General features: G+C 44.0%; 1 long non-coding RNA gene across 1 annotated transcript in view; it reads right to left on the bottom strand.

Moving 5' to 3' along the window:
• Positions 1–402: 402 nt before the first annotated feature.
• Positions 403–23,584, bottom strand: part of LOC148141504 (uncharacterized) — a 267,001-nt gene continuing 243,819 nt past the window's right edge. The window contains exon 3 of the long non-coding RNA XR_015752547.1: positions 403–496. This is a non-coding gene — a long non-coding RNA (uncharacterized LOC148141504). The remainder of the gene's footprint in view (positions 497–23,584) is intronic.

Raw genomic sequence — 23,584 nt, forward strand, 5'->3', positions numbered from 1 at the left:
GCTTAGACCAGAGCTGACCCAGACTTTCCTGTATCTGTTCCCCCCTCAAACCAGCCACTCAGCCCACCCTGGGAATACATACACAGACACAGACACAAAGCTGCAGTTTCAAATCCTAAACAACCCCAGACACACACAACACAAAACCACACATGTTTCCCCAACAAACTGACACAAGATGTTTGTACAAGTTAACACACATTCTTTGAACAAATTCATCCAACATTTTTGCCTGGCTGAGCACAGGCTAAATGCACAAATTAAGACAAGAGCTTTGTGCAGATTGATACAACAGTTTAGCCCAAATTAACACAAGTTTATTCCACATGTTTACACAAGGTGTTTGCACAGACTGATGCAAACACAATGAACCAGTGAGCCTCTGGGAACTTGCTGAGTTTGAGTTTGATCCGAATGAGAATACATCTTCTCCGGATGAACACAGTCCCTTTCCTTTTCTGGGGTAAAGCTTCGGTCCTGTCACATTTGGATGCTCCTGAAAAAAAAAATGCTGCCTTACATTAATGTCCAGTTGAAGATATCCTCTTTTTAATATGTAATACTCTCCAAAAGCAGTTTGGTTTAGATGGCTACATAATACCTCTTTTCTCCTTGTCATTACAGCGGGCTTTACCAAGATGTAAAATGTTGGGAACTTTATACTGCTTCCTGTCTTCAGTGCATACATTTAATGGAATTTTATTCTGATCTCTGTCCAGAATCTGCCAGACTGCTCCATGGGAAGTTTACAATAGTCTGCCCTCTAGTGGGGTCATAGCACATTGCTGTGAGTCTGTCTGACCGCCCCATGGGAAGTTTACAATAGTCTGCCCTCTAGTGGGCTCAGAACACATTGCAGTGTGTCTATCTGACTGCTCCATGGGAAGTTTACAATAGTCTGCCCTCTAGTGGGGTCATAGCACATTGCTGTGAGTCTGTCTGACCGCCCCATGGGAAGTTTACAATAGTCTGCCCTCTAGTGGGCTCAGAACACATTGCAGTGTGTCTGTCTGACTGTTCCATGGGGAGTTTACAATAGTCTGCCCTCTAGTGGGGTCATAGCACATTGCTGTGAGTCTGTCTAACTGCTCCATGGGAAGTTTATAATAGTCTGCCCTCTAGTGGGGTCAGAGCATATTGCTGTGGGTCTGTCTGACTGCTCCATGGGAAGTTTACAATAGTCTGCCTCTAGTGGGTTTAGAGCATACTTCAGAATCTTCACTGAAATTCCAGTGAAATTTAAAAAAAAGATTCCTTTCTGCTGTTCATTCAATGATTCCTAAACTCCAGTCCCTGTTCCCAGTCCAAACAAATCCAAAACAACACTGAAGGGAAACAGGGATGGACATATACACTCCAGATTATTCTATCTTTCTAACTTTGTACAAAATTTTATTTGATTTGGTTGAACAGTAAAAACATGTCATATCTTTGATTAATCACTTCTTCATGAGATTGAGGAAGGGTTTAAGTGAAATGTAACTACTCTCTCTGACACACAAGGCAAATGTGCTGTTGTTGATGCTATGAGGGCCCATCGAATTGAGCAAAAGGTATCAAGGAGGCAGATGTTTTAATGCAGAGAGTTGTTATGGTCTGGGATATAATTCATATCAATTCCAATCCACAACAATATTTATGAAAAAACATGAACATCTCCAAAACAAAACAGGATTTCAGTATAAACATGAGCACTTCCCATCCACAACAATATTTGTATTTAATAACAAACAGTTCCCAAACAAAAAAGATTTCTAAATAAACTGAGATAGTTGGATACACAGTAATATTTACATGTAAACAGATCGGCTGCAATGCAAAACAATATTTATGCATAGACAAATAGCTCTATACAACAATGTATATGGTGTATTGTATGTACTGAATAATACAAAACCTGAAATAGCTCAGTCACTGAATTGTTGATTTGCAGCGTTACCCTCCCCTTCCCTGAGGACCAGGACTTGGGGCTGAGACTGTCTTTCTCCAGCTCAGCTTCTCCAACACAAAGACACACAACAACATTGGTCACTCTGCGGCCCGGCACACTTTAATGAACATTTTTATTGTTTACAAATGGAAGTGATGGATACAGTCAGTGGGATGGTGCCTTTTCTCACTGGCCCCTAAGTTGTGAGAAACATTGAAATGTTTCCCTGTAACCCCGCTGTGGGATAAGGATGGACAAACCAGCACTACCCTCAGTCTGTTACCATAGCGACAGGCTGCTCCATCGCTGAAACATTGAACTGAAATGGGAAAATCCCGGATGGATTGATTAATGAGGGAATTTGATGGATGGATGGATTTGGGTGAACGGATATTTCAGCACATTCTTCAGCTGCTGCCTGAACTTAGTCTGGGTTACGGCATAAATCGCGGTGTTTGGGCAGCAACTGAGGAGCTGCAGCATGAAGCCAATTCCCGCACAAAGGGATGGAGAGACACAGGGGTATTCACTTTATACCACATCCGTCTCCATATAGAATACAGCATTAACATTGACCATAACAGGATGAATTTGGCCGAGATCACAAACAGTAAAATGATGGATTTTTTTCGGTTTCTCATTTCTGTGTCAGACTGAGCGTCCCCATTGGTGTGAGCGCGGAGTCTCCTGCGGGCTCTGCTGGTCACTAAAATGTGCCTGACGGTGAGAACATTGAGCAGCAGAATCAGGAGAAATGGGACACACGGGGTTAGAATGTGGTGGAGGAACTCGATTGTGACCCAGACAATGGAGGATAGAACAGCGATTGTTACATCACAAAACCAGGGGGCGTTCCGCAGCCAATACCGAGCCGTGAGCATAAAATACCAGGAAATGTCCTTTAAACAGTTCAGCACAGTCACTGCTCCCAGAACCACAGCCGCCGTCTTCTCGCTGCAATATTTACTTTTCAGCTTCTGGCAACAAATGGCCACAAACCGATCAAAGGTGAAAGTGACGGTGAACCAGACAGAGCAGTCAGTGGCTGCATAAAGCAGGACGGCGTGGATATTACACACGGGGATGGAGTCCATCAGGAAATAAAACTGTTCCCGATAAACAATGGGAATGTGTCTCAGGATCAGGTCGAGGATAATAACCAGGAGATCCGCCGCTGCCATGGCCCCCAGGTAACGTCTGACACATGGAGACAATCCACAGTTTTTATAAAGCAGGACGTAGATGGTCACTACGTTAACTGTGAGGAAGGAAAACAAACCCATTATCCATCAGCCTGGAGGGAAAGGGACCCGTTTGATTGGGGACCCAGTGAGATTTTCAAATGTGTCCCTGTATTCAGGGATTTATTAAAATAATTGGAGCTTGAATAATAAATGGGAAGGTCGGAATTACTGACAAAAATGTGACATAAATCACAAGAAACCCTCCCTCCCCAAACACACAGAGACACATCCATAAGGACAGATGGTTTCTAGAACATTCCCACACACTCGATCACTCGAGACCAGACACAGGTCACTCCTTCCCAATTTCTAATATGGAGGGTATCCTGAAGGATTCTCTCCCAGTTTCCTGAAGACAAACAGAGTTTGGGAATTCCTGTATTTTGGTCTAAGTTGTGGTCGATCCTGTGTCGTGAAGAAATGTAAACACAGGGAAAACGTATTCACCCCTTTAACTGCCTGAGGGACCTTCGGAACAGTGTCTCCTTCTCCCTGGAACGGGATCTCTTCCCTCGGGATCTTATCATTTGTTCAATTCACTGACGTCCGGCCGTTCACAAACAATGTCAGGGACAGAACGTTCCGGGGAATGTCAGTTATAGAATGTCAGGGACAGAACGTTCCGGGGAATGTCAGTTATAGAATGTCAGGGACAGAACGTTCCGGGGAATGTCAGTTATAGAATGTCAGGGACAGAACGTTCCGGGGAATGTCAGTTATAGAATGTCAGGGACAGAACGTTCCGGGGAATGTCAGTTATAGAATGTCAGGGACAGAACATTCTGGGGAATGACAGTTATAGAATGTCAGGGACAGAACGTTCCGGGGAATGTCAGTTATAGAATGTCAGGGACAGAACGTTCCGGGGAATGTCAGTTATAGAATGTCAGGGACAGAACATTCCGGGAAATGACAGTTATAGAATGTCAGGGACAGAACGTTCCGGGGAATGTCAGTTATAGAATGTCAGGGACAGAACATTCCGGGGAATGACAGTTATAGAATGTCAGGGACAGAACGTTCCGGGGAATGACAGTTATAGAATGTCAGGGACAGAACGTTCCGGGGAATGTCAGTTATAGAATGTCGGGGGACAGAACGTTCCGGGGAATGTCGGTTATAGAATGTCGGGGGACAGAACGTTCCGGGGAATGTCAGTTATAGAATGTCGGGGACAGAACGTTCCGGGGAACCCCTTGACCTGTCCATGACCTTTCCCCCTACCCACCCCACCAACATGATGTTCTGTACCTGGACACACTGTAACATTAATGTGGTGAGAGACGGAGGGTCCAGTCACAGGAATGGGAACTAAAGGCATTGCCAGATCAGCTGAAATGGTTAGATATACCACATTCTCAATCCACCGCACAAAACCAGCCCAGACACCATACACCCAGAGGGGATATCTGTTCACCGTGGAACACTGTGCAGACCAGGCCAGTGTCCTGCTCAGTACAACCCAGCAATCTGTCCAGAGTGGAGCACTGCACAGATCAGATCAGGGCATTGACCTATAATCCCAGACCACTTATCTGTCCAACACGGGGAGCTGTGCAGACCACAGCAGTGCATTGATCTATAACCCCGGAGTAGATATCTGTCCAGCAGCGAGAGAAGTGCAGACCACAGCAGTGCATTGATCTATAAGCCCAGATTAGATATCTGTCCAACACGCGGAGCTGTGCAAACCACAGCAGTGCATTCATCTATAACCCCGTAGTAGATATCTGTCCAACACGGGGAGTTGTGCAGACCACAGCAGTGCATTGATCTATAACCCCGGAGTAGATATCTGTCCAGCAGCGGGAGAAGTGCAGACCACAGCAGGGCATTATCTATAAACCTCAACCAGAATGACTGACCAGCACAGTGACCTGTGCAGTGGTCACCCGTGAATTAATCTGTAAACCAGGAGCAGTTACCCTCCCAACATGTAGGACTGTGTACCCCACCCCAGTGCACTATCTGTAAACTAGGAGCAGTTACCCTCCCAGCATGTAGGACTGTGTACATCACCCCAGTGCATTGATCTGTAACACTGTGATAGATCACTGCCCAGCGTGGGGAAACTTGCAGCCCGGGCTGGAAGTGACAGGATGTGCAGCTCATGTCCATTTACAACTCCATATCTCCATTGTGCCCTGACAAGGGGGTGCTGTGACTGTGAACATCACTGCCACAGAGATACAGAGATGGAGGGGGAATCAGTTTAAACAGTAACAAATGAGAGGTATATGGGAAATAGACAGAGAGGGGGACACTGAGAGACAGTGTTATGAAAGGATGTGTTCCCAGGTTTTAGAATGCAGAAATGAAAACATTTTAACAGCATCCTGTAACATAAGTGTTTCCAGGAATTGTGGGTGAACATGATATTGGTGGGAGTTCGGATGGTGCAGAGTTTTGGATGAGTATTTGTTCTGCAGCTTTGTATCTGGGTGTAGGGTCAACAGAGTCTTTGACTCATTGGGCTAAATCTAACAATAATTTGTCTCAGTGCCATTTCCATTGACTGTGACGGAGGGATCATCTACACTAGGCCGAGCTAGTTTCCTGGTGCTATCTTATCGAACTCACCTCATTAACCACCCACCCCATGGTGTCCCTCTAATTCAATACCAGCCCGATTCTCCCACCCAATATGGCTGGAGGTACTCACCATCGCCCGGGTGTCCCTTGATATTCCATGATCCATAACACTGGCGCCATCTTTAAAAGGCCACTGAGCACACAGTTGAGCTTTCTCCGTTTGGAGCTGCCCTGCACAGTTTACCCCGAGCCTGGCAGATAAGGGGTAATTACACCACGGTTTGTCAACAGGAGCACGGTGGGCCAGGTGGATGGGCTAGTACAGAGGGGGACCATTCTCTTCCCAGAGTGGGCCACACGACCAGACCCACCGAGCATGGTCTGACCTCCCCACCCAGCTCAGTGCAGTATCTGCGGTCTGAAGAAATGTCCAGCAATACAGGACAAGCATCAATAGCCTTCCCCGCTCTGTCAGGATAAGGGTCACCGTATTCACTCTGCTCCCTCACACTCACTGTGTATCTGTTATAGCACCGACCCCCGAACAAGGCTCATGGTCCATCACTCTCACTGCCGCATGCTGCACCTTCTCGCTCTCTCTCTGTCTCTGTCTGTCTCTTTCTCTCTTTCTCTCTCTCTCTCTCTCCCTCCACTTTACCCCCCCCCCCCCCACCACCACATTAATAACACTGCATGGATACAACAAAGTGGACTGACTCCCTCCAGACACCTCACCATGACCATGTCCCCCACCTACACCAGCACTAACAGCAGGGCCACCCACTCCCACCCTCCCTCTCTCCCTCTCTTTCTCGCATCCCAGGAGAAACAGCCTGGAATAGGACAGGAAGGGCCTATCCGGGTGGTGGAATGCCCGATATCCGTTCCCTCACCCCCCTCCCCCTGCCATGTGGGGAGGACCATGGTATGAGCTGGAGAGGAGAGGGACACCTCGTGTGGAGATTCTGAAACATCCAGGTCCCACCGACCGAGTAAGGAGCTATGTTCAGTGAAGGGCAATTCTCACTTTAAACCCACTGGCAGCTCCGTTTCCCCCCGACACAACCTAGAAGCCGTGGCTCTGATGCCATCTCCCTTTTGTGTTGAGCTGGTACAAATGGAATCCCCACGGTCTCGGTGGGCAGGAGGGTGGGCTCACAACACATCGTCACCACCACCTCCCAGGAGGTGTAGGAGGGAGTCAGCTGTAAACAGCTCAGATACTGAAACTAATCTGTGATAGTTACTGCTCTCCCCACTTCTCCTGACATCTTCAACAATCTGTGCTCATATATACCCAGGACTCTCTGTTCCCACACCCCCTTTATAATGGCACAGCCTGTTTTAAACTGTCTTTCATTGTACTTCCTACCAAAGTGTATCATCTCACACTGCTCTGCACTGATCCCCATCTGCCTTACACCTGAACACTACACCAACGTGTCACTGTCCTGTTAGAGTTCCACACTGTCCTCCATAGACTTCAGAGTTCTTCCAGGTTCGGTGCCATCTACAAACACTGAGATTGTTATAGCGTCACAGTCCCCACGAAACAACTGAAATCCAGGCCCACACACACGAGTGTGAGCAAGTGAAATACTGATATATTCCTATGGACAAAGTTGAATAATGACATGCTGTCAATGGAGCAACAGAAGTCCTGACACACACCAGAGGGAGCAAATGAAATATTGACAAACCACAGAGCAAGAGAAATCCGGAAAGGTCCCACTTATCTATATTCACCAGGGTATAATGTGATGAAGTTGAAAGTGTGTACTGTACATTTAAGCGAGGGTGAATGCAGTTCTGAACTGAGAGCTTGCAAGCACCTGTGGTATGAGAGGATGGCAGACCCAGAAACAGTATATTACTGTAGAGCTGGAGTCGGGAAATAAGCAGTTAAGAGAAAGGGAGTCCCAGAGTTGTGAATAGTTGATGTAAAATGTTCACTTTCAGAGTTAAAAAATAAATTGATGTTTTTATTTAAACAGTGGGATTTGGTAGATCTGTCACTCATATTTTAACAGTTTACGAGGCGAATTGAGCATTTCTTTATGTTTCATTTAAGTTACCAGATGAGCTTCACGCCGTGGCCTAACCATTCCCGTGTGTGTATCTGTGTGTCTCTGTGTGGGGCAGGTCTGGCAGTCTCTGTGGTGCTTAAAGTGATGCAATGCCACCCTCTGCTGGCCTCCCCACGCCACTGCACAGACATTGGCAGAGGGTGAAAACCAACAGGGATTCATTCAGAGAGGGGGAGGGCGAGGGCAGCTGCTCACAGCACCATCCAAACTGATGTCTTATCCATGGACTGATCTAAATGTCTTTTAAACGTTGTAACTGTCCCTGCTTTCACCACTTCCTCTGGAAGTTCATTCCACACACAAGCCAGATTCTACCTCAAATAATTACCTCTCATGACTTACGTAAATCTTTTTCCTCGCACCTTAAAATATCCCTCAGTTTTGAATCCCCAACTCTAGGGAAAATACATCAGCCCTTCAGCTTATCTGTGCCCTTCATTATTTTATAAATCTCTGTAAAGTTACCCCTTCATCTCATCCTCTCCAGTGAAAAATGTCCCAGCATACCAAGCCTCTCCTTATAGATCACTCCCTCCATTCCTAGCAACATCCAGGTTAATCTGTTCTCAACCCTCTCCAGCTTAATTATATCAAGGTCAATAATATCAAAGTGAATAGTCAAGGTGTTTTCGAAGGGTAGGGGAGACCAAAACTAGAGGACATAGGTTTAAGGTGAGAGGGGAAACATTTAAAAGTGACCTAAGGGGCAGCTTTTTCACCCAGAGGGTGGTGTGCCTATGGAATGAGCGGGCAGGATGACCAGACTGGACACAGTATTCCAGAAGAGGAATGAACTGTACAACCACAACATGACATCCCAATTCCGATAGTCAAAGGTCTGACCTATGAAGACAAGTGTATTAAACACCTTCTTAACCACACTATCTGTATGAGATGCAAATTTTAAAGAATTATACCTGACGGCCTAGGTTTCTGTACTACAGCACTGCCAAAGGCCCTATTTTTAATTGTATAGATTCTGCTCTTGTTTGATTTACCAAATCCAATACTTCGCATTAATCCAAACTAAACTCCATCTGCCACCCCTCAGTCCAGTGTGTGATATCATTGCCCCCTCACCCTCCCCCTTCAGTTTTAAAATGCCCATCCCCCTCTCCAGGAGGCCTGCACACTCCGGCCTTGATTTTCACAAAGACCCCGAGCTTGGGTTGCCTTGTGTGGATAGAGGGAGGTGGGACAGATTGAAGACACAGTCAGTCAGGAGGAGAGGCTGGACAGTAATAACCGGCCTGGTATCATTTCATTGTTTTAGGAAGAAGGCAGTCGCACGTTAGAGTTGGTTAAGAGTGATCGGTGTTTTGGGACCAGAAATTAAGCTCTTCCTTCGTCTCTGGTGTTCAGTAATAAATATCTATTTGAGATCCTTCATTGGGCAGAGTGTGTCTGCAAGATTTCTTTCCCTAATATTGCAGACTACAGATAATAGCGATTAAAGATGGTCATAGTTAATTTCGATGGCACAGCACGTACACTCAACATCCTACAGTTGAGACAAATATCTTGCATTTGATTAATAATACAGTGTTTTTTGTAATTCAGTAATGGTAACCTGATTATAATAAATCCACACCGAGCAGAAAGTGGGCTCTAAAATATGACTCAAAATCTGGGTATGGTAGTGTGCTGGGTAGTGTCCCTGCCTCTGAGCTAGATCTCTGGATTTGATTCCAATTCCTGAACTTGTGTGGTAGTGCTCCAAGCTCTGGACTAGAAGGTCTGGATTCAAGTCCTGCCTGTTGCAGAGGTATGTTACAGCATGTCAGAACGGGCTGATGAACAACCACACAGGATAATAATGTTACAGCTTTATGGGTATTGCTGAGTGAGTCTAGTGTCCCTACCTCCGGGCACAAACGTCTAGGTGTAAATCCCACAGAAGTGTCTCATAATACACCTGAACAAACTGATTAAAATGGATTTTGACTTGATGGAGAAGGAAGAGGTGTCAGTATTGCATTTCAGAATTTAGGCCCAGGATGACTGAAAGTCCAGCCATTCGTGTTGATTGGAGTCACATTTCGCAGCAGTAAAGGTTTATAAAATCAAAATGGCTATGGATAGGGTGAGTAGTCAGGGTTTTTCCCCAGGTTAGGGGCGTCCAATACGAGAGGGCATTGTTTGAAAGTGAGAGGGGAAAGGTTTTGATGAGGCCTAAAGGACACCTTTTCACACAGAGGGTGGTGTGCGTATGGAATGAGCTGCCAGAGGAAGTGGTGGAGGCTGGTGCAACTACAGCATGTAAAAGGAGCTTTTCCAGCTATTTCTGTATTTGTTTAAAAAAGCGTTCATTTTAACACAGGTATTCTGAATAAATTAAACATTTTATTTTTTTAATGACGCAGGGACATGTAAACATATTTCAAAATGACCGAGACCATTTTCTGCTAAGGGTATGGCTCTGTGTATGTATGACAGCAGCAATGGTGCACCTACATGGAACAGGGAATGTGATGTGGACATAGTTTGTACAATGTACAAGGAGACCTGACATGGTCTAGTTTGGGAGAGGATGGTATTACTGTGTGATTCAGCTCAGAGAGGGAGACAATGTAATCTGCCTGAGAAGGAACGGCCTCTTGCACTCTCACTCCTTCATTGTTCCTCATCACAGCAATGTGTGCGAGCTAAAAAAAAACTCTAAAGTCATCGTTACCATTCTTATTTTAATGGAATCCCTGCAGTGTGGAAACAGGCCTTTCGGGCCAACAAGTCCATATCCACCTTCCCAATCCATTTCCCTATATTTACCTCTGACGAATGTACGTAATCTAGATATCCCTGAACACTACAGATAATTTAGCATGACCAATCCATCGAACCTACACAGTTTGAGCTGTGATAGGAAACGGGATCACCCATTAGAAGCTCACACAGACAATGGGAGAATGTGCAAACTCCACATAGACAGTCACCCAAGGCTGGAATCAAACCCAATTCCCTGGTGCTGCGAGGCAGCAGTGCTAACCACCGTGCTACCCTTTGGGTGATCCCTAACCAGAATTCACTGGAATCTCCTCACTGTCTAAAGCAAAGGGAATTCAGCCAAATCCAACTCTCCCAGGATGTTGGTGAGGCCACTTTAAGAATACTGTGTACAACTCGGTTGTCTGCAGAAAAGATTTATACAGATGACCCAGGACTGGAGGTTTGAGCTTCGGGGAGAGGTTGATTAGGTTGAGGTATTTCCCCCTGGAGTGTAAGAGGCTGAGGGGTGACATTATAGAGGTGTATAAAATCATCAGGGGCATGGATATTCTGAATAGCCACGTTCTGATCCCAGTATAGGGGAGTCCAGAACAAGAGAGCATAGGATGAAGGCGAGAGGGCGAATGATTTAGAAAGGACCTGAAGATAAATGTTTCACACAGAGAGTGTTGTGTGTACAGAAATTGCTGTCAGAGGAAGTGGTCAAGTTGGGTACAACCACAGGAGGAATATTGGCCAAATGCTGGCAAATGGGACTAAATCAGATTTGATATCTGACCGGAGTGAACAGATGGACTAACGGGTCTGTTTCCGTTCTGCAGGGCTCTCTGCAGGATTCTATAAGAAGAATGACGAAAAATTCTTAAAGGACCTTTAAAGTGGGAAATCTCTTCACTAGAAGTTTTTATTGTGCCTTGATGTTCACATGGACTGAAAACTGCGTTAGTTAAATATTTGACAGGGAAGTGAGTCACGGATAATGGGATACAGTCAGGAAAGTGGGGCTGAGACCCCAACCTGATCAACCACAATCTTACTGCCTGGTGGAGAAGGCTCAAAGTATCTAATGCCACACTCCTGCTCCTCAGTCCCATGTTTCTGTGTTCCATTCAGCCCCTCATACCTGCTAGACAGGAGCGGTTGGAGGCTACTTACATCTATAACCTGATGCACAGAAACAGAGGAGACCATTCAGCCCTTCAAGACAGTCCCACAGGCTTTGAGGTGATTTGGGAAATGTAATTGGAAAACCCAGGCACGGGTATGAAAGAGGCCCCTCATCTCGCTTTACAAAATTTTCCCTCTCTGCAACTTGTGCTTTATTTGTTCGTCATGTTGTAGACCCAAATTCACTGAGAATACAGACAACTTACCTCACCCACAGATGACTCACAAAATCCTCTGGTCTCCCTGGCTGCAATATTCAGTAATTGCACATTCATGAAAATAACACCCACTAACTTTCCAATAACAGAATGTGAGAACATTAGAAACAGGGGCAGGTCGTTCACTCCCCAAGCCTGCCTTGTCCTTCCCTAAGATCATGGCTGATATGCTCTTGGTCTCAAATCCTCTTTCATTCCCAATTCTTCATAGCCCTCAATTCTCTGACAGGTCAATATCCATCGACCTTGTCTTGAAATACTTTCAGTCATCTAGCTCCCGGAACAGTGTTGAGAGCAGAAATCCTGACATTCAATACCACCTGTTTGAAGAAAGCACTCGCTGCTCCTATATCATGACCTCTTGATATGAACAAAAGAGGCTGACACAAGGGTTCAGACAAAAATGACTGGCCCCGATATCAAGGCAGTGGTTAACTTCTGAGGCATCAAGGAACTTAACAAAACTGGACTTAATGGGAATCAGAGTAAACTCTCCAGTGTTTGGGGTCAAACATGGCACAAAGGAAGATGTTCATCATCTCAGTCCTGGGTCACCTCTGTGGGAGATCCTCAGGGTAGCTTCCTCTTCACAAACATCTTCAGCTGCTTCATCAATGTCTCCCCGCCCCCGCGCTCCCCACCATAAGATCAGAAGTGGGGATGGTCACTGAAGATTCCACAAAGTTCAGAGCGTTTTGTCCCTCGTCAGCTCCTGAACTGGTCTCTGTCCATGTGCAGCAAGACCCAGACACCACTCAGGTTTGTTCCGGTAAAGTGTCTGTAACATTCATGTGACAGCACTGCCTGACACTGCACATTGCCACAGTAAAACAAGAGTTCATTCAGCAGCTCACTCTGGTTTCACAGGAATATGAGGAAGTCATTCAGACCATTGACAGTATTGGAGAAGAACAGGGACAGCCCATTCAGTGCCTCCAGCATATAACTCAGGAAGAGAAGGAGTCTAGTGTGATGGACCACGCCAGAGCCCCTCAAAAATATTTGAGGGCGGTCACCTAGACTCTAATATTTTCATATTTTAAATGAAATGTAAACTGTCTGTTCCAGATGCAATGTGACTGGTCAAACTACTCGTTGTGAAGCAAAACACCATTTATTTAAACACGGAAGATAAAATGAAACCAAGGAAAGGGAAATTTAGAATAACTTAATTCTATTGGCCAAGTTAACAGAATAATAGATCGTGGAGCTATTACTAATGAACTGTTCCAATACAGGAAAATCGCATAACCACAGCCCTTGGCAAAAAGGAATATTCAGACACAGAATGTCACAAATATTTCTCCAATCCAGGAATTAAAAACAGCAGCAAGAGAAAATTAAGTGAGTGTAGCACCCAGGAGACATCCACTGAAGCTTCCAACTCTGTGGAGACCCCAATAGTTTTTGTTATTACTGAGAAAGCAAAACCCAGAGATCCTAATCTGTGAGAGCTGGCCACACCCATTCAGTCTTTATTAAAATAAACACAAGGCTTCCCTAGCTGTTTACTCAAGTGGTCTTAACTAGCCAGCTTGGTAATGATCATTCAATCTCTCACTTAAAAGAAACCAGGACAAAATAACCTCTTAAAGCTGCAACATCATCACACTTGTCAGCACATCGAGCTGTCAAACAGGAACCAGGGGTAACCCAATCAGGCTCTTGGCCCTGTCCAAACAGACGATGAAGAAGCCATTCAATCCCTTGATACACTTACACAGGAACAGCAGGAGGCCATTCCCACCTCAATGCACTTACACGGGGACAGAATGAGATAATTGATGCTGATCCTGATGAATGGCTTATGCCCAAAACGTCGACTCTCCTGCTGTGCTTTTCCAGCAAACCAATGTCTACTCTGATCTCCAGCACCCACAGTCCTCACTATCTCCTAATGATGCTCTAATATGATGACCAAGTGGAGCAGAGGCTGCACAGACAGATTGCTCCACGTTGTTCCTCGTGGCGCCGTCGCTCATGATACACACTTAGCGTGGTTTTCTAGTGGTGAGGAGGGAAGACATATGTCTTGTGTGAAGTCTCAAAAAGGCATCTTTTATCTCCGAGAAGACAGCCTGGTGTTTCTATGTAGGGCGGATGCTGGTGGGAATGGCTACCTGTTTCAGATGGAATGTATTGTGGCTGCTGTTAGGGATTGTGAGCAACATGGCGTTCAGTACAGGTTCACACACCGACTGCACAATAACGTGGGGAGAGTTAATTAAGACATATAAACTATTAGGAAAGTCACGTTAGACTGATTAATGGATTCTCTAAGTTCAAATAATGATGGTATTACTCATGTTGATCTTGTCTAGTGAACGTCTTGTTCAGTGTAACCTGAACGCCTTATTCTGTCCAAGCCTATTTCCACCCTATGATCTGCCTGTTCAACCTTACTATGACCTGCCTCCACTGCTCATAAATAAAGTGTTTCCCTGTACTGAGGTACACGTGACAATAAATCAAACCAATCAATCCTTGGTAAAGTATGGAATTTCTCACCCTATCAATGTCTCTTTTGGAAATAAGTGATCGCTGCCACTCCTCGCGTTTCAGCATCACCATTTCTTCGTCTCTCACAGCTCTACTGATTAAACACTCAGCTTCTTCACTCTATCCTCATGTTACCATCACCCGTATCTGTGGTAAGGAGATAATTTCTTACAAAGGAGTTCAAATCTGTACAGAGTGCCCCAAATGATCTCTCAGCAAGGCTTTACAACAACAGGAAGATGGCTTTACTTATGTACTCGAATCATCTTACAATGAAGGACAGCATACCATTGACTGCACCCATTACTTACACAGGGTTTGATTCGGAGCAGTCAGCATAGACTTGTGAGTGGGAGATCATGCTTCCCAAATTTGTTAGAGTTCTTTGATGAAGTGACCAAGAAAGTTGACGAAGGCAGAGCAGCAGCCATCGTCTCTATGGATTTCAGTAAGACCTTTGATAAGTTTCCACATGGTTGGCTGTTCAGGAAGGTTACATCACATGGAATGCTGGGGGAACTGGCCAATTGGATACACAATTGGCTTGTTGATAGGAAGCAGAGGGTTTTGTGAAAGGATGCTTGTCAGACTGGAGGCTGGGTCCATTGCTGTTTGTTATCTATGACTTGGTTGAGAATGTACAAGATATGATTAGTAAGTTTGCAGATGACATTAAAGTGAGTGGGAGCATGTTCAGTGAGGAAGATTATCAGAAATTGCAGCAGGACCGTAATCAGGTGGGGAAGTGGGCCGAGAAATTGCAAATGGAATTGAATATAGAAGTGTGAGGTCTTGCATTATGGAAAATCAAATCAAGGTAAGAGTTTCACGGTGATTGAGAGGGCCTTAAGGGGTGTAGTGGGCAGAGAGACCTTGGTGTTCAGGTGCACTGTTCTCTCAGAGTGGAGTCACATGTAGAGAGGGCAACGAAGAAGGCTGTTGGCACACTGGCCTTCATCAGGCAGGATATTGAGTATAGAGTTGGGAATTTATGTTGCAGTTACACAGGACTTTGGTAAGGCCGCACTTGGAGTATTGTGTTCAGTTTTGTCACCTTTGTTATCAGGCGGATGTTATTAAACTAGAAAGAGTGCAGAAGAAATTCACAAAGACGTTGCCAGGACCCGATGGTCTGAGATATAGGGAGATGTTGGACAAGCTAGGACATTTTCCTTAGCGTGTAGGGTGTACTAATAGAACTATATAAGATCACGAGGGATATGAATAGGGTCAGTGCTCTCAGTCTTCTTCCAAGGTGTAGAGAATCGAGGACTGGATGGGATCAGTTTAAGGTTAAAGTGGAAGGAATGAAAGGGAATCTGGGGGTAACTTCTTTACCCAGAGATGGTACGTGGTTGAGCTGCCAGCAGATGGCTCTGAGGGAGTACATTAACAATATTTCAAAAGCATTTGGATAAATATGTGGATAGGAAAGGACTGGAAGGATATGGGCCAACTGCAGGGAAATAGGGTGAGCGTGGGTGGGCATTTACAAAGTAGAGTTGAACCCCTCTGTTAATTAAAGCCAAACACCCAGAAAAGCTCGTAATCTTTTAAAATATGAGCAACACAGATCTCCTACATTCCACTATTTAAACAAAAAATAACAAGTTAATTTCTAATCTTTAATAGTGAATACTAAACAACAACTATTCTCAAATACACGCCGCTCTTTTCTTAGCTACTTAATATCTGACTCCAACTCTGTAAAAAATATGCTGTTCCAACAACCCACATATTAAACATTACAATCTCAAGACCACACAGAATCCATCTTCCCCGCTGTGTTCACTCTTCCAACTGCTGATCTCCCTGGGTCATTTTTTTAATATATTGCAAGTAGCTTTTAAATGGACATGTATATTTGATAGAAAGTGTTTGAGATGGCCAGTTAACACTCCTGCTCTACAGCAGTTACACTGCTGTTGGATGGCAGTGGCTCTCCCTCTAGTGTTCAAAATGCTGGGATTATATCCTCCCCATGATACAATAATTCTCATAATTTGATTGCTTTCCAGATGTCCAAACAATAGTATTCAAATTCCGTTGGCTTCTGGTATCCTGAGCGTTATTTAAACTCTTTGGTTTTATTTGAATTGTTGTCAAAACAGAAACCAAAACTCAGGTATCCATTCCCCAGCTAATGGTGACATGTGGAACAGAGTGACCTTCAGCTGGCATCTGTGGCTGTACTTTCTATTCAGCAAAACCCGTTCTGTCTGAAAGTGACCGGACATGCCATCGGCTTCATAAGACCTCCCCGCTTCAGAAAAAAAAACATGAACCAGCAGAATGAAAAAATGGTTTCATTTCTTTTCCTCTAATTCTTAATCCCATTATTATGAATTCCAAAAGTATTAATCTCAGCCATACCATACATATTAATTCTGCACACATATATGACACTGCAATAAGTCAAATCTTATCGAAACTTTTTCCTTTAAATCTGGGATAACACATCTGCTATCACATTTTAGGACCCACTGCATGTACGTTTTGTAAGGTTAAAGTCGGTAACATAAGATTCCAATGAAATAGTCTCATATTCTGTTCTTTAAATATTAAAAAAAAGCGAGAGGGTTGTCGTTGCCCACAACCATCTCTGACAATTTGTTTGTCATATAAACATCAAAATATTGAGGTAAAAACAATGACTGCAGATGCTGGAAACCAGATTCTGGATTCGTGGTGCTGGAAGAGCACAGCAATTCAGGCAGCAGCCGAGGACAGGCAAAATCCTCGGACTGCCTGAATTGCTGTGCTCTTCCAGCACCACTAATCCCAACATCAAAATATTGTCAGTCCCGTGCGAAACCTAATCATTCTTTTACAATAAGGGAGATTTTGTATTTTTTTTTCTGGTGGATATTGTTTTTTTCGACAAGTAGCTAATTGGCCATTCAATTCCAACATCATCTTGCTGTATCAATACTTCTCCGACACCTATACCCCTAGCATCAAATACAATTTTCAAATTTTTCAAAATATTTGGTGCAGCTAAAACTGGTGCGATGATTAATCCGGCTTTAAAATTCTCTAATGCCTCCTGGCATTGTTCTGTCCACCACAATTCTGTGTTCTTCTTTAATAAATCCATCAGTGGTGCCAATACGCTGCTGAAGTTTGCAACAAACTTCCGATAGAATCCACTCAGTTCCAAAAATCGAAGAACCTCTTTCTTCGAGGATGGTCGTGGAAATTCCTCAAAGCCGTTCGTCTTTGTGTTCCGTGGGGTCAACCTTCCATGTCCAATGTAATGTCCCAAGAACATCACCTCTGCCTTCGCGAATTCTGTTTTCTTTAAGTTTATTACCAAGTTTGCTTCTTGCAATCATTCAACATGCTCTGCCAACTCTAACATGTGAGCTTTCAATCACTTGCTAACGATCACTACATCATACAGATAAACTTCACAATTTATTCAGCTGGCCACAACTCTGTTCCGGAGTCTTCAATGTATCTGGAGCATTATTCATTCACATGACATTCTCTCGCATTTTTTGTCATATCCAGTACCTTTACCAGATAGTTTAACTGACTCAACATTTTTTTAATTTGAAAGGGGCCACTAAACCTGGCTTTGAAGGGATTTCCTACCACTGCTGGCAATACTAATATGTCATCCCACGGGAAATCGTCAAAGTTTCAGCGTTTTTATCTGTCACCTGCTTCATTCCATGCTGTGCCCTCTTCAGGTGTTGTTTAGCTAACTCACCTACTCCATCTAATTTCTCCCTTCCCTCAGATACATCATCCAAGTGTGAGATCTCTGACTTCGGTCTGTCAATTTAAATTTAATTAATTTCAAAGGACCTCTCACTTCATATATGAATATTAACTCAAAGGATGTAAAGTGAGCAGATTAATTTGGGGCATCTCCAATGGCAAACAATATAATGAGACGCCTTTATTCCAATCATTTGGGTAATTCTGACAGCACGCTGTTAATATTGTCTTCAGCTTCTGATGCCAACTTTCCAAGGCCCCCTGCGATTCGGGATGCGATGCACTTGATTTAAACTGCTGCGTGCCGAAGCTATCCATGACGTCCTTAAACAGCTGAGCGGTAAAATGAGACTCTTGGTCTGTCTGAATCACACTGCGTAGCTAACAGTGAGTAAAGGTACCAACAACTCCTCTACCTCCCTTTTTGCCTTAACACCCCATAATGGAATTATCCATGGAAATCTGGTAGACACATCCATTATGATCAGCAAATATTGGTTTCCACTTTTACTTTAGAAAGGGGAGCTCCACAATTAATCATAAGCCGCGTGAAAGGTTCTACGAATACAGGAATTGGCAAGAAAGATTCTGGTTTTATTACTACCTGTTACTTACCTACCTCTTTCAGTCTCTCTCTTTATCTTCTAACTCCAGTTGCCCCACTTGCAATTTAAGTTTTTTTCCAACTCGACTGCAGTTTCCTGCTTCTCTGATACACCAAAGTGCTTGACCAACTCCATTATGGTGATAGCTTTCCTTTTGTCCCTGGTGAAACCCAATTCTAATCTACATGTTAATTCTAAAAGTATGCCCTTCCTTTGTCTTTCTAAACTTTGTCGGCAAACTTATGAATCATCTTCAAATCTCAGAACCTCTTCAGTAATGTTAAAAGCCATTTCTTTTAATTTAACCAACCACAAGGAAGCAAAATTAAATGAATTTTGTCACCTGTTTTATTTGAAGATCTAGGTCACTAACTGCCAAGTGATGGAATCTGCTGGGACCTTTTGTACCCCAAATCTGTTCAAATCCCATACGACAAGCCCTCAAACCGTTATGATGTCGATGTCTAACCCCTCTGTTAATTAAAACCACACACACAGAAAAGCTCACCTCGCCTCATAATCTGTTAAAAGATGAATGACAGAGAAGTCCCAAATTCCACTATTAAGAGAAAGATAGCCATTTACAAGTATGTAAGTGAGCTCGCTGAGCTTGAAGGTTTGTTTTCAGATGTTTCGTCACCATGACTAGGTAACATCATCAGGGAGATTCTCTGGTGACGCATTGTTGGTATGTCCTGTCTTTCTATTTATAGGTCTTGGTTTCTTAAGGCTCATGATGTTATTTCCAGTTTTTTTCAAGGGAAGATAGATAGGATCTAAATTGATATGTTTATTGATGTACTTCTGGCTAGAATGTCATGCCTCTCAGAAGTTTCATGCGTGGCTTTGTCCTAGGAAGTGTGTGTTGTCACAGTCAATGTGGTGTCCTTCTTTATGATAGTGGGTCATGTCTTTTGATGGCCAGTTGGTGTTCATATGTCCTGCTAGCAGACAACAGGACAGTTTGAAATGGAGGAAAAATGATTTTATATACACTGTTTAATCAGTGTGTGTTCAGATAAATAAAATTTTTCATATGTGTACAACACATTCTGAATGAACAACGGAGATATAGTTAACGAAAAATGATGCACATGATGTATAAAATTTATAAAGCATTAAAACATTATTTGATCCTCATCTGCAGTGATACCTTCCCTTTCTCTCAACTTTCCCCCTTTTCTGATATTCCCAACTCTAGTCTCATTCTTATCAGGATGTGTGTTATAAATTCTTGCTTCTCGTGTCCCAACTTATTTTAGTTAATCCCCTTTCTACCGGGAATTCAATACATTGGCCTGCTGGGTTCTTTCCAAAGTTAGTGTGTGTCATATTATTGGAAAGAAAAGTTCTGGCATCAGACCCAGCATTTGAACATATTGTATGTGCACTGTACAAAGGACCACAGCACACAGGAATTGCCAAACATTGAGGGATATACATCCACTTCTTTCGATAATGTAGTTTTCTCATTTTCCATATCTCCATATCTATATCCTCTCTCTCGTTCTCCCTTTGCATCTAGGCAAGAAATCCATCAATTATTCTTCGTGGCCCATCTCTCAAAACTCCTCCTTTCAGTTTATATCTAATGTTCTCTTCAAGATGTAATGCGGTTATAATTAAGCAATGTAACTGCAAAGACATGCGGAAGGAGCTGTCCAGAGTTAATTGGATGGGGAGCTGAGCAAGAAAGACCATGGAGCAGCAATGGCAGGAGTTTCTGGGGATACGTCGGAAGATAATACCAGAAATGCAACTCCAAGAAGATGAAACATACTCATGGGAGGACAAGGCAGTGTGAGTGATAAGGCCTCAGACCAAAAGAGAAAACATACAAAGTGGTGAAGATGATTGGAAATCCAGAGAATTCAATGGCTCTGAAACTACATAAGGCTGGCATCACTGACACTACAGGGTCCAAGGAAGTTCCTGTGGAGTGAAGAGTGAGGCTTTTGCTCAGAAGTCTTTGACAAGGAGGTTGAGTGAAATGATTGCGCCACAGTTGAAGAGGGTGAAGACATGACTGCCCAGCTGGTTCAGTGCGCTACTTGCTTGATGTGGGAGGTCAACGACTCTGGTCTGTCTGGCTCGTTTAAGTGTGGAAAGTGTGTGCACGTTCAGCTACTGACCGAGCATGTTGCAGCGCTGATGAAAGAACTCGAGGACCTTAGGCTCATCCGAGAGAACGATATCTTTTTGGGCAAGACCTTCAGTGAGATTATTACACCGACCATACCAGAAGAGAGCAGAAGAGAGCAGACCTTGTGGAAGGCAGAGAGGAGACAGGTGCAAGAGACTCTGGGGGAAGTACCTGTCAGGAACAAGTTGAATCTTTTGGAAACAGTAGAGACAGATGACACTGCCAGTCGGCCAGGCGGCCAGGTCTGTCAATCAAAAGTTGGCGTGGAGACAGAGCGATAGAGTCGGACATCGCACAGAGCCGTGGTATTAGGGGACTCCACAGTGAGAGGAACTGACGGGGTTTTGTGGAAGCAGGCGGGACTTAAGGATGGTGTGTTGCCTTCCTGGTGCCAGGGTTAAAGACATCACAGACAGAGTACAGGAAATCCTCAAGGACGAAGGTGAAGAGCGAAACGTGGTGGTACATGTCGGCACAAATGATGTTGGGAAGAAGAGGAGGAATATACTACAGCGGGACTTCGGAGAACTAGGAAGAAGGACGTCCAAGGTGGTTATCTCCGGTTTGTTTCCATTTCCTCGGGCTGGAGAGGCCAGAAACAGTGAGATAATGGACTTGAACATGTGGCTGGGGAACTGGTGCAGGAAGCAAGGATTTAAATTCTTGGATCACTGGGGTATGTTTTGTGGTAAGCATAAATTATACAAGAGAGACAGTTTACACCTTAATAGGTTGGGGACCAGCATTTTGACAGGCAGGTTTGCTACTGCAACACAGCTGCGTTTAAACTAAGTGGGGCGAGGGGAGGGTGGAGGGAACAAACTGGTTGTTTAAGAAGGAAATTGAAGGGAAAGTTAGAACAAGGGAAGTCAAGGAAGACAACTGTATCAATGATGCAGAAAACGCAAAAAGGGATCATACTGTAAGGTTGCGTGAAATAGGAGTTGATGAGAAGAGTGAGTGCAGTAACAAATTAAAAAATACTTTAAATATGAATGCACGAAGCATGATAAATAAGAGCTTGAGGTTCTTTTGAAAATTGGCAGATACCATATTCTGGTGATAACTGAGACGTGGCTTCAAGTGGACAGTGCTTACGAAATGAATATTCAAGGCTACACGTGCTATCGTAAGGACAGACTGACGGGCAGAGGGGGTGGGGTGGCCCTGTTGGTAAGAGGTGATATTCAGTCCCTTGTGCGGGGGAACCTAGAGTCAGGGGATGTACAGTCAGTGTGGATAGAGCTGAGAAATTCTAAGCGTAAAAAGACCCTCTTGGGAGTTATCTACAGACCCCCAAACAGTCGTCTGGATGTCGGATGTAAGTGAGATCAGGAGCTGAAATTGGCCTGTCGCAAAGATATTACTACAATTATTATTGGGGATTTCAACATGCAGGTAGACTGGGAGAATCAGGATTGTATTGGACCTCAAGAAAAAGACTTTGTGGAGTGCCTCCGAGATGGATTCTTAGAACAGCTGGTGCTGGAGCCGACCAGGGAGAAGGCAATTCTGGATCTGGTATTGTGCAACGAACCAGAATTGATCAGGGACCTCGAAGTGAAGGAACCATTGGGAAGTAGTGACCATAATACAATAAGCTTCAATCTGCAATTTGAGAGGGAGAGGGTACAATAGGAAGTGACAATATTTCTGTTGAATAAAAGGAATAATGGAGCTATGAGGGAGGAGCTGGCCAAAGTTCAATGGTGCAATACCTTAGCAGGGATGACAGTGGAAGAACAATGGCAGATACTTCAGTGTATAATGCAGAAGATGCAGGATCAGTTCATTCCAAAAAGGAAGAAAGATCCTAGGAGGAGTCATGGGTGGCCGTGGCTGACGAGGGAAGTTAAGAAACATATAAAGTTAAAACAGAAAAAGTATAACACAGCAAAGATAAGTGGGAAAACGGAGGACTGGGAAGCTTTTAAAGAACAACAGAGAATTACAAAGAAGGAAATATGCAGAGAAAAATAAAAAATGAGGTACGAAGTTAATTGGCCAAAAATATAAAGGAGGATAGTAAAAGTCTTTTTAGGTATGTGAAAGGCAAAAAACAAGATGGTTAAGACTAAAATTGGGCCATTGAAGACAGAAACAGGGGAATATATTACGGGGAACAAAGAAATGGCAGAAGAATTGAATTGGTACTTCGGATCTGTGTTCACTGGGCAAGACACAAACAATATCCCTGAGGTAACAGTGGCAAATGGACCTGAACTGAAGGGAATTTATATTTGCCAGGAATTGGTGTTGGAGACACTGTTAGGTCTGAAGGTTGATAAGTCCCCGGGGCCTGATGGTCTACGTCCCAGGGTACTGAAGGAGGTGGCTCGAGAAATCGTGGATGCGTTGGTAATTGTTTTCCAGAGTTCGATAGATTCGGGATCAGTTCCTGCGGATTGAAGGGTGGCTAATGTTGTACCACTTTTTAAGAAAGGTGGGAGAGAGAAAGCAGGAAATTATAGACCAGTTAGTCTGACCTCAGTGTTGGGAAAGATGCTGGAGTCTATTATAAAGGATGAAATTACGACACATCTGGATAGTAGTAACAGGATAGGTCAGAGTCAGCATGGATTTATAGATGGGAAATCATGCTTGACTAATCTTCTGGAATCTTTTGAGGATGTAACTCTGAAGATGGACGTGGGAGATCCAGTAGATATAGTGTACCTGGACTTTCAGAAAGCTTTTGATAAAGTT

This window comes from Chiloscyllium plagiosum, unplaced genomic scaffold (assembly GCF_037043375.1).
Source record: "Chiloscyllium plagiosum isolate Xiang-an unplaced genomic scaffold, Cpla_swu_hap1 HiC_scaffold_33, whole genome shotgun sequence".
NCBI classification, from domain to species: Eukaryota; Metazoa; Chordata; class Chondrichthyes; order Orectolobiformes; family Hemiscylliidae; genus Chiloscyllium; species Chiloscyllium plagiosum.